Source organism: Salvelinus sp. IW2-2015, linkage group LG6.2 (genome assembly GCF_002910315.2).
Source record: "Salvelinus sp. IW2-2015 linkage group LG6.2, ASM291031v2, whole genome shotgun sequence".
In the NCBI taxonomy this organism is placed as follows: domain Eukaryota; kingdom Metazoa; phylum Chordata; class Actinopteri; order Salmoniformes; family Salmonidae; genus Salvelinus; species Salvelinus sp. IW2-2015.
The window spans coordinates 10040645-10054072 of record NC_036846.1 but is presented as its reverse complement, the minus strand read 5'-3'; positions in this window follow the sequence as shown (position 1 = coordinate 10054072).

Below are 13428 nucleotides of genomic sequence, written 5' to 3'. Positions count from 1 at the left end.
ATCATTGTCACAATGATCACTGTCATATAACCTCTATCCTGTCACAAAATCACTGTCATACAACCTCTATCCTGTCACAATGTCACTGTTTCATATAACCTCTATCCTGTCACAATGATCACTGTCATATAAAACCTTCTATTCTGTCACAATGATCACTGTAATACAACCTCTATCCTGTCACAATGATCACTGTCATATAACCTCTATCCTGTCACAATGATCACTGTCATATAACCTCTACCTGTCACAATGATCACTGTCATATAACCTCTATCCTGTCACCAATGATCACTGTCATATAACCTCTATTCTGTCACAATGATCACTGTAATACAACCTCTATCTGTCACAATGATCACTGTCATACAAAACCTCTATCCTGTCACAATGATCACTGTAATACAACCTCTATTCTTGTTACAATGATCACTGTAATACAACCTCTATTTTGTCACAATGATCACTCATACAACCTCTATTCCTGTCACATGATCACTGTCATACAACCTCTATCCTGTCACAGTGATCACTGTCATATCAACTCTATTCCTGTCACAAGGATCACTGTCATACAACCTCTATCCTGTCACAATGATCACGTCATATAACCTCTATGTCCTGTCACAATGATCACTGTCATTATAACCTCTATTCCTGTCACAAATGATCACTGTAATACAACCTCTATTCTGTCACAAATGATCACTGTATACAACCTCTATCCTCTTCACAATGATCACTGTCATACAACCTCTATCTCTGTCACAATGATCCACTGTCATATAACCTCTTTATATGTCACAATGATCACTGTCATATAACCTCTATCTGTCACAAAGATCACTGTCATACAACCTCTATCCTGTCACAATGATCACTGTCATACAACTCTATTCCTGTCACAATGATCACTGTCATACAACTCTATCCTGTCACAATGATCACTGTCACATAACCTCTATCTGTCACAATGATCACTGTACTATAACCTCTATCCTGTCACATGATCACTGTCATACAACCTCTATTCCTGTCACAATGATCACTGTAATTACAACCTCTATCCTGTCACAATGATCACTGTCATACAACACTCTATCCTGTCACAATTGATCACTGTCATACAACCTCTATTCCTGTCACAATGATCACTGTCATATTAACCTCTATCATGTCACAATGAATCACTGTCATATAACCTCTATCCCTGCACAATGATCACTGTCATTACAACCTCTATCCTGTCACAATGATCACTGTCATGACACCCTCTATCCTGTCACAATATACTGTCATATAACCTCTATCATGTCACAATGATCACTGTCATATAACCTCTATCCTGTCCACAATGATCACTGTCATACAACCTCTATCCTGCACGAATGATCACTGTAATACAACTCTATCCTGTCACAATGATCACTGTCATACAACCTCTATCCTGTCACAATGATCACTGTAATACAACCTCTATCCTGTCACAATGATCACTGTCATACAACCTCTATCCTGTCACAATGATCACTGTAATACAACCTCTATATCCTGTCACCAATGAATCACTGTCATACAACCTCTATCCTGCCCCCAATGATCACTGTCATATAACCTCTATCCTGTCACAATGATCACTGTCATATAAACTCTATCCTGTCACAATGATCACTGTCATACAACCTCTATCCTGTCACATGATCACTGTCTCACTTCCAATATGTAGGTCAGTAGGTCCAGCCTACAATATATCCTGTCTTTACAAATACCCCAAATCACTCGTGACACAGCACACACACACACACACACACACACACACACACACACACACACACACACACACACACACACACACACACACACACACACACACACACACACACACACACACACACACACACACACACACACACAACCTCACTTGTCTGAGTAGGCACTGAGAGAGACTGAGACAGGTAGGACTACTTAACTGTGTGTGTGGATGTTTAGAAGAGTTCCTGGTCCTGTAATCATGGGGCCTTAGCAGGACAATAGGAAAGTATTGGGTGCTGACTGCCACTCACTCTGCACTCTGAATGGGAGTAGAGGGTCAAGTAGTAGGTCACTGAGAGAGACTGAGACAGGTAGGACTACTTAACTGTGGTGTGTGGATGTTTAGAGAAGTTCCTGGTCCTGTAATCATGGGGCCTTAGCAGGACAAATGGAAAGTATTGGGTGCTGACTGCACTCACTCTGCACTCTGAATGGGAGTAGAGGGGTCAAATGAAGAGCTTTTCTAAATGTAGCCTGGAGGTGACCCCTTAACTGGAACAACATGTTTATATATTGAGGCTGTGAGGGGTGACTGTTAATACTAACTTCTTTGGGGAATCATGTTTTTAATTTGTGATTTCATGAACATACTGGACATAATGTCAGCATGATTGACAAGTCGAGCAATTCTCTCATCTCTAGTTAAAGATTTATATTGTGTATCCATTCAAATGTGCGATTCAAAGGCTATTATTGTGTGAGGGGGGTGGTGGTGGTGGGGGGTTGGAGAGGAGTTTGAAGAGTTTCAAAACATTTTCTCCCTCTCGCTCCTACTGAACACCACTGCTGGTTGGAGTGTGGCTAGATTCTACCAATATGACTGGAGGTCAGAGAGATTGGGTTTTCCTATTCTTTTTCTAAGTGCGTAGACCTCTCTAGGCCTCTCTGTTCTGAGTTGTTCTGCACACATTCACACGCACACACTTGCATACCAACACCCTGCTTGAGGTAGACTAAATTCCTCTTCCCAATTCAACATGTTTCATACAAAACAAAACATTTATCACAAGGGTTATTTCTGTATTGGTACACACTGTATTCATCACTGAAAAATTGAGGATCTACTTCTGATACAGAACGAGGTCACAAAATCACCACATCCCACAAAAAAGCTGGGGAAAACTAGTGGTGGTCACGAGGGGCGTGAAAGTGTCACTTAGAAAAGAATAGTATAACCGAATCTCTCTGGACTTCCAGTCATATTGGTAGAATCTAGCCACACTCCAAACCAGCAGTGGTGTTCAGTAGGAGCGGAGAGGGAGGACATTTTTTGAAACTCTTCAAACTCCTCTCCAACCCCCCACCACCACCACCCCCCTCCCACACACATAATAGCCTTGAATCGCACATTTGAATGGATACACAATATAAATCTTTAACTAGAGATGAGAGAAATTGCTCGACTTTGTCAATCATGCTGACATTATGTCCAGTATGTTSCATGAAWTCACAAATAAAACATGATTCCCCAAAGAAGTTAGTATTAACAGTCACCCCTCACAGCCCTCAATATATAAACATGTTGTGTCCAGTTAAGGGGTCACCTCCAGGCTACATTCAAATGGATGTAGAGGTTAATGCCTTGGTTAGAGAAGCTCTTCATTTGACCCTCCACTCCCATTCAGAGTGCAGAGTGAGTGCAGTCAGCAACCAATACTTTCCTATTGTCCTATACATTTTTTCTCACCCATCTATACACAATCCCCCATAATGACAAAGTGAAAACAAGTTTTTATAAATGTTAACACAATTAGTGAAAATTAAATACAGAATAAACTCCTTTACGTAAGTATTCACAATTTCACAATTGGTTGTTGATCATTGCTAGACAACAATTTTCAGGTTTTGCCATAGATCCTCAAGTAGATTTAAGTAGAAACTGTTACTCAGCCACTCAGGAACATCTATCTTCTTGGTAAGCAACTCCAGTGTATATTTGGCCTTGTGTTTTAGGTTATTGTCTTCCCCTAAAGGGAAATTAATCTCCCAGTGTTTGGTGGAAAGCAGACTGAACCAGGTTTTCCTCTAGGATTCTGCCTGTGCTTAGCTCCATTCTGTTTATTTTTTTATCCTGAAAAATTCCCCAGTACTTAACGATTACAACAATACCTATAACATGATGCAGCAACCAATATGCTTGAAAATATGTTGAGTGGTACTCAGTAATGCGTTGTATTGGATTTGCCCCACACACACACTTACACACACCAACTGATTCATGGACTGCTGAATGCCATCCCTATATCTGTCTATCCTGTCCTGTTTCATGTCTGTTTATTAATTAAATGTTCACTCCCTGTACTTGCTTCGCGTCTCCCAGCGTCGGTCCTTACAGAATGCTGACACCACAATTTGGAGCATCAGGAAGCTTTTTGTTTTTGTTGGTGACATCGGGTCCGGGTGCCGCTGCCGATGCAACCGGGGGTGCCTTAGCTAGCTCGTCGGGCTTCCACGCCTTAGCTGGCTCGAGAGGTTTCCTTGCCTCGGTTGGCTCGGCAGGCTCCCATCCCAATTTATGCCTCAGCCTCAGCGGGATCGTCAGGCTTTCAGGCCTCAGCCGGATCGTCAGGCTCCCACGGCTCAGCCGGCTCGTCAGGCTCCCACGCCTCAGTCGGCTCGTCGGGCTTCTACGCCTCAGCCGGCTTGTCCAGCGCCCATGCCTCGGCCGGCACGTCAGTCTCAACCAGATGGGACGCCGGGTGATGCCCCTAGAGGGGGAGGTACTGTCACGCCTGCTCCCGCTCCCCCTCCCTGGCACTCGATGGCGCCAGGCTGCCTATCATGACGCACACCTATCATCTTTGTTACACGAATCAGCGCTTCATTGGACTCACCTGTACTCCTTCATGTTTTGATTGCCTTCCCTATATCTGTCTGTTCCTCTGTTTCATCACCGTGTCAGCATTAATGTTATGTTTTTCATGTCCAGACGCTGTCCTGTCCTGTTTCATGTCTGTTTATTAATTAAATGTTCACTCCCTGTACTTGCTTCTCGTCTCCCAGCGTCGTTCCTTACAATATTACTCATTTCTGAGACTCACTTGGATAATTCTAATTCTGCTGTATTTGATGATTCAGCAGTAGCAATACAAGGATATAACATCTATAGAAGAGACAGAAATGCTTATGGGGGAGGTGTTGCTGTATATATTCAGAGCCATATCCCTGTATTGCTTAGAGAAGATCTTATGTCAAGTGTTATTGAAACATTGTGGTTGCAGGTTCACTTGGCACATCTAAAGCCTTTTCTTTTGGGATGTTGCTATAGACCACCAAGTGCTAACAGTCAGTATCTAAATAATATGTGTGAAATGCTTGATAGTGTATGTGATGTAAACAGAGCGGTCTACTTTCTTGGGGACCTGAATATTGACTGGTTTTCATCAAACTGTCTGCTCAAGAGGAAGCTTCTCACTTTAACCAACGCCTGTAATCTGGTTCAGGTTATTCATCAATTTACCAGGGTGTTTACAAACACTACAGGAACAAGATCATCCAAATGTATTGATCACATTTTTACTAATACTGTAGAACTTTGTTCTAAAGCTGTGTCCGTACCCATTGGATGCAGTGATCACAATATAGTGGCTATATCCAGGAAAGCCAAAGTTACAAAAGCTGGGCCTAAAATAGTGTATACAAAAGATTTTGCTGTGACTCTTATCTGGATAATATTAAAAATATATGTTGGTCTGATGGGATTCATAATTAGCATCCAGACGCTGCACTTGATTCATTTATGAAATTGCTTCTTCCAATTATTGATAAACATGCACCTGTTAAGAAACTCACTGTTAGAACTGTTAAGGCTCCATGGATTGATGAGGAATTGAAAATCTGTATGGTTGAAAGAGATTAGGCAAAAGGAGTGGATAATAAGTCTGGCTTACTGCATATTGAGAAATGATGTGACTAAACTCACCAAAAAGAAGAAAAAACTGTATTATGAAGCAAAGATCAATGATATACAGTGGGTATAGAAAGTCACCACTCCCTTTCAAAATGTTCACCTTTTGTTACCTTACAGCCTGAATTGAAAACACATCAAATTATACGTTTTCCGACTTTATTTACACACAGTAACCCACAATTACCAAGTGAAAAAAATATCTTTATTAATATTAAAATAGTAAAATCCCCTATTTGGATAAGTGAACCCCCCCCCCTTAGAATTGCAATTGCAAACTTGCTGAGGTATAACCAACCACCTTCCAGTTCACAAATCAAGCTAATTGCCTTCCATCTGTGATCAATTGTAGTGACTTTGATTAGTTCAGAATAAAAGCAGTTGTTCATTGAGGAATCCACTGCTTAGTAGTGCAATTCATAGCAAAGAATCCACAATGGGCAGATCAGGCGACTGGTGACTTTGAAGGAGCTTCAAGCCTTTATGGCAAAGACAATGGCAATGTGTGTGTGACCACAATATCACAAGTGCTCCATAAATCTGGCCTCTAGGGGAGGGTGGCAAGAAAAAAACCACTCCTCAAAAAAGCCACATCAAGTCTCATTTGAGCTTTGCCAAAAGGCACATTATAGATTCCGAGGCCAAGTGGCAAAAGGTGCTGTGGTCAGATGAGACCAAAATGGAACTTTTTGGCCTGGATGCAAAATGATATGTCTGGCAAAAACCCAATACATCTTTCCACCCAAATAACACCATGCCTACAGTAAAGTACAGGGGTTGCAGCATCCTGTTGTGGGGGTGTTTCTCTTCACAGGGACTGGAGCACTTGTCAGGATAAAAGGGAAAATGGACAGTGCAAAATACCTACATATTCTTGAGGAGAACCTGCAGCCCTCTGCCAGTAAGTTGAAAATGGAAAGATGGGTCATGTTTCAACATTACAATGACCCAAAGCACACCGCCAAAGCAACCGTACAGTGGCTGAAGGACAAGAAGGAGAATGTCCTTGAGTGGCCTAGTCAGAGCCTTGATCTAATTCCCATTGAGAATCTGTGGAATGACTTGAAGAGCGCAGTCCATGAGTGGTCACTATGCAATTTGACTGAGTTTGAACAATTCTACAAGGAAGAATGGGAAAATATTGGACAGTCTAGGTGTGCAAAGTTAGTAGAGACATAATCAAAGACACTCATGGCTGTAATTCAAGCATGGCTGTAATTATATATATTTTTCCACTTGGATAGTGTGGGTTACTGTATGTAAATAAAGACAAAAAAAGTCTGATTTTGTGTTTTTATTTTAGGCTGTAAGGCAACAAAATGTAAACATTTTGAAAGGGGGTGGTGACTTTCTATACCCACTGTAAGGAATTATGGAAAAAAAACTTTGTTGTACTTGAAATGAAATTATGGGCAGAAAGACACATTCAACTCCATCTTTCATTGAATCAGATGCAGTGGTGTAACATATTTAAGTAAAAATACTTTAAAGTACTACTTTAGAAGTTTTGAGGGGTATCTGTACTTTACTTTATTATTCATATTTTTGACAACTTTTACTTTTACTTCACTACATTCCTAAAGAAAATAATGTACTTTTAAATTAATTTTCCCTGACACCCAAAAGTACTCGTTACATTTTCAATCCTTAGCAGGAAAGGAAAATGGTCCGATTCACTTATCAAGATAACATCCATGGTCATCCCTACTGCCTCTGATCTGGCAGACTCACTAAACACAAATGCTTCATCTGTAAAGTATGTCTGAATGTTGGAGTGTGCCCCTGGCTATCTGTAAATTAATAGAACATGAAATTTGTCCCGTTTGATTTGGTTAATATAAGGAATTTGAAATAATTTACACTTTTACTTTTAATTTTGATACTTAAGTATATTTTAGCAATTACATTTACTTTTGATACTCAAGTATTTGTAAAAACAAATACTTTTAGACTTTTACTCATGTAGTTTCTTACTGGGTGACTTTCACTTTTACTTGAGTCATTTTCTATTAAGGTATCTTTACTTTACTCAAGCATTACTATTGGGTACTTTTTCCACCATTGATCAGATGGCTTATTCATCATAAAACCATTTGATGTTGCCAATTATTTGAATGACTACTTCATTGGCAAAGTGGGCAAACTTAGGCAGGAAATGCCAACAACGAACAGTGAGCCATCATACTCATGCATAAAAAAGCTAATAATGAAAGACAAGCATTGCAAGTTTAGTGTGAGAGAGGTGGATTTTTTTTTGTTATCGATCAATAATCACAAACTTCATGGCATTGACAACTTAGATGGAAAGCTACTGAGGATGGTAGCTGACTCTATAGCCACTCCTATCTGTCATATCTTTAATCTCAGCCTGGAGGAAAGTCTTTGTCCTCAGTCCTGGAGGGAAGCCAAAGTCATTCCGCTACCCAAGAGTGGTAAAGCGGCCTTTACTGGTGTTTGACCAAATACAATGCTACTTCTCTAAACAAATTAAAAACAGACTTTCAGCATGCTTATAGAGGGGCACTCAACACACAATTGACTGATGATTGGTTGAAATAGATTGATCAGAAGAAGATTGTGGGAGCTGTACTGTTAGATTTCAGTGCAGCGTTTGATCTTATTGACCATAACCTGTTGTTGAGAAAACGTATGTATTATGGCATTTCAACCTCTGCCGTATTGTGGATTCAAAGCTATCTATCTATTTTCTATTTTCACCAATGACCTGCCACTGCCATTATACAAAACATGTGTGTCCATGTATGCTGATGATTCAATCATATACGCACCAGCAACCACAGGTGATGAAGTCACTGAAACCCTTAACAAATAGTTGCAGTCTGTTTTGGAATGGGTGGCCATTATTAAACTGGTCATGAACATCTCTAAAACTAAGATCATTGTATTTGGTACAAATGATTCCCGTAAGTTCTAGATCTCAGCTGAATCTGGAAATGAATGGTGTGGCTGTTGAACAAGTTGAGGAGACTCAATTACTTGGTGTTACCTTAGATTGTAAACGGTCATGGTCAAAACATATAGATTCAATGGTTGTAAAGATGGGGAGAGGTCTGTCTGTAATAAAGAGATGCTCTGCTTTTTTGACACCACACTCCAAAAAGCAAGTCCTGCAGTCTCCAGTTTTGTCTTATCTTGACTAATGTCCAGTTGTGTGGTTGAGTGCTGACCTAGTTAAGCTGCAGCTGGCCCAGAACAGAGTGGCACGTCTTGCTCTTCATTGTAATCAGAGGGCTGATATAAATACTATGAATAACAGTCTCTCTTGGCTGAGAGTTGAAGAGAGACTGACTGTATCACTTGTTATTTTGATAAGAAACAATGTGTTGAAATGTCTAAATAGTTTGCAGAGTCAACTTACACACAGCTCTGACACACACACTTACCCCACCAGAGGTCTAGTCACAGTCCCTAAATCCAGAACAAATTCAAGAAAGCTTACAGTATTATATAGAGCCATTATTGCATGGAACGCCCATCTCATATTGCTCAAATGAACAGCAAACCTGGTTTCAAAAAACAGATAAAGCAACACTTCACACCACAACACCTCTCCCCTATTTGATCTAGATAGGTTGTGTGTATGCATTGATATGTAGACTATGTGTGCCTTTTTTAAATTGATATAGTTCTGTCCTTGAGCTGTTCTTGTCTATTAATGTTCTGTATTATGTAATTTTTATGTTTTGTGTGGACCCCAGGAAGAGTAGCTGCTGCTTTTGTAACAGCTAATGGGGATCCTAATAAAATACCAAATAACCCTTTGTATTCAGGGCAAAAACTGAATTGCTTTGCCACATTTTTTGCAGTATTACTTTAGTGCCTTGTTGCAAACAGGATGCATGTTTTGGAATATGTTTATTCTGTACAGGCTTCCTTCCTTTCACTCTGTCAATTAGGTTAATATTGTGGAGTAACCTCAGTTTTCTCCTATCACAGCCATTAAACTCTGTAACTCTTTTAAAGTCACCATTGGCCTCATGGTGAAATCCCTGAACGGTTTCATTCCTCTCCGGCAACTGAGTTAGGAAGGACGCCTGTATCTTTGTAGTGACTGGGTGTATTGATACACCATCCAAAGTGTAATTAAACACTTCACCATGCTCAAAGGGATATTCAATGTCTGGATTTTAATTGATTTTATTTTTATGTTTACCTATCTACCATTATGATGTGACTTGTTAAGCACATTTTTACTCCTGAACTTATTTAGGCTTGCCATAACAAAGTATTTGAATAATGTTTTAACAAAGACATTTCAGCTTTTCATTTTAAATTAATTTGTACAAATAATTCCGCTTTGACATTATGGGGTATTGTGTGCAGGCCAGTGGCAAAACAAATTCAGGCTGTAACACAACAGAATGATGAAAAAGTCAAGGGGTGTGAATACTTTCTGAAGGCACTATATTTCCCTCTGCTGGCTTTCTTAATTTCCCTAATCTTCTATCTTTTTTCTTTCTTCATTTCCCCAAACTGCTTTGGTCACGTGTGCTCCCTCTCTGGCCTCTAGGTCACCAGGCTGCTTGTTATGGCGCACACCTGTCACCATCGTTACGCGCATCTGCGCATAATGACACTCACCTGGACTCAATCACCTCCTTGATTATCTGCCCTATATATGTCACTCCCTTTGGTTCCTTCCCAATGTGTCGTTGTTTCTGTTTCATGTCTGTGCATTGTTCTTGGTATATTTTGTTTATTCATTAAATGTATTCACTCCCTGAACTTGCTTCCCAACTCCCAGTGCACATATTGCAGAATGACACCTCACCAAAGGGAAGCATCAGGGAGTGTTTTTGTTGTGTTGAAGATGTCGGGTCCGGGTAACAGAACCGGTGCAACCTGGGAGGCCTCAGCTGGTTTGTCGGATTTTCATTTCTCGACGGGTTCCCCTGCCTCAGCTGGCTCGACGGGTTCCCCTGCCTCAGTGGGATCGACGGGTTCACCTGCCTCAGCTGGGTGAACAGGTTGCGTGCCTCGACCGAGGCAACCGGGGAGGTCTCCACCGGCTCATCAGGCTCTCACGCCTCAGCTGGTTTGTCAGGTTTCTGCGCCTCAGCGGTGGCGACCGGTCCTCTCCTGATCCCCGGGATCGTCCCTGTGGTTGGCGGCTGGAGCCGTGTGCCGGGGAGGGGGTACTGTCACGTATGCTCTCTCCGGCACCATGCTCCTGTGCCTCAGCCGGATCGACAGGTTCCAGCCCTTTAGCAGAGGTGACCGGTCCGCTCCTGATTCCCGGGATCGTCATTTTGGTCAGCGTCCTGCGACTGGAGCTGCGCGTTGGGGAGGGGGTACTGTCACGTGTGCTCCCCCTCCAGGTCACCAGGCGGCTCGTTATGGTGCATACCTGTCACCATCGTTACGCGCATCTGCGCATAATGACACTCACCTGGACTCCATCATTTCCTTGATTACCTGCCCTATACAGTGGGGCAAAAAAGTATTTAGTCAGCCACCAATTGTGCAAGTTCTCCCACTTAAAAAGATGAGAGAGGCCTGTAATTTTCATCATAGGTACACTTCAACTATGACAGACAAAATGAGGAAAAAAAATCCAGAAAATCACATTGTAGGATTTTTAATGAATTTATTTGCAAATTATGGTGGAAAATAAGTATTTGGTCACCTACAAACAAGCAAGATTTCTGGCTCTCACAGACCTGTAACTTCTTCTTTAAGAGGCTCTATTTTTCACTTTGCACTTTCTACTTTAGGGCAATTCCGATTTTTCACTTTAAAATGTATGCCAAACTAAACACTGGTTTAACAAACCATACAACTCTGTATACTTTGAACAATTTACACAGTATGTGCACAGTTCTTTCTGTAAATGTGTCTTTGTAAAATGTTCAGTGGAAATTATTCAAAGTAGTCATTGTGCATAGAGTTCTATGGTTTGTTAAACTTTGAAATCAATGTTTTTTGTTTGGCATACATTGTAAGGTGAAAAATCTCTGCTCGAATCGAAATGTTTTCTTTAGTTGTCGGTTCAGTAAGTCAGTAATTCTGTCTTTAGAAAAGTGTGTGAGTGCTTATGCATGCACACACATTTATTTGTGTGTAATCACTATGATCAGACAGAGCCTCTCCCGTAGAGACTCCAGCAGCTACTAGACTTGACTAGACAGAGGCAGGGAAATTGCACTTGGCCCTGTCTTGTTTACCAGCATCCATATCCTTTATCTGTCTGGAAAACAACTCAAATAGCTTATTTCTTCCTGGAACCCCAGTGTCCCTATGTGGCTTTGTCGACTCACTTTCCTGTTTTTCCAAGTATCACCAGCTATTGTTTTCACTTCACAATGATGTTTAGATTAGATACCCAACCCCGGTCCGCACTAAAATGAGAATGAAAAGGAAGGTGTGTAGGAGGCTCTCTGTTGGGGGTTTCCAACGTGAGAGGTGGGAGCAAGAGGGATGGATGTATATGTCTAAGTGAGGGGGAAATGCTCTACACACACAAGAAAACTTGCATCTTGACGGGATGTACACACACTCACAACAAATGTGGCAACCAGACTACTACCAGCAGGAAGTCTCCCCCACATGAAAAGTCTTGTCAGATGCCAGTTTACATTGGCAGACCATCTTAAGGGGGTTGAGGAAGGAAAAGGAGGGGGGAGATAATAGTTCATCAGATGCTCTCTGATCTGTTGTTTCCACATGCTCTGCTTATCTGCATTGTGGAACAGAAGAGCACAACTCAAGCCAGAGCCAAATGTTACCGTCTCCCTCTGGCCCTACTGTGTTACACTCCCTGAGGCTGTCTGTGTTTTTGGCTGAATGTTTTCCTCCTCCTCCTTAGCTGCTGTGTATTTGTCTGTATTGACTAGCGACAGATGAATTATCTGAGTGCCAAAAAGGGGATTGAGAATTATTCTAAAGCAGTGTAGCAGTAGCTGCTCTGGAATATGTATGTGTGCTGCAGTGGAGGCTGCTGAGGGGAGGACGGCTCATAATAATGTCTGGAATGGAGTGAATGGAATGGTGTCAAACATGGTTTTCATGTGTTTGATACCATTGCATTCTCTCCATTCCAGACATTATTATGAGCCTTCCTCCCCTCAGCAGCCTCCACTAGTGTGCTTGTAATGCATACTAAAGTTTAGGATCAGACTATAAACTAAGAGCAGTGTTTCCCAAATGGTCACCGGTGGCCACTCGGCAAGGTGTGTGTGTGTGTGTGTGTGTGTGTGTGTGCGTGTGCGTGTGCGTGTGCGTGTGCGTGTGCGTGTGCGCGTGCGCGTGCGCGTGTGCGTGCGTGTGCGTGTGTGTATGTGTGTGTGTATCTGTATGTAGGAGGCTTTCCTTTGCTTTTCCTGTTCTACTCCAGTGGTGAGGATGACAAGTGGCACAGGATTGTTTGTAGGGAACGAAATGCTTCAGTGGTGCATATTATTGGAATGCAAACAAACCCTAAACAGGGATGGTAGACACACACACACCACTACCTTGCTACATTTTTCTCTCCTTGATGTCCTCCACTCTATGAATTCTCAATTGGTCCTAAGAGTCCAGCTTTATGTCCACTTCTAGGTTTTCTTGACTGCTTGACTTCTCCTGGAGCCTGCAAAATATCAAGACGCTTGTGTCTGACAGTATGACAGCAATTCCAATCAGAGCCTTCCCACCGGGCAAAAACTGCTTGAATCAACGTTGTTTCCACGTAATTTCAACAACAAAAAACT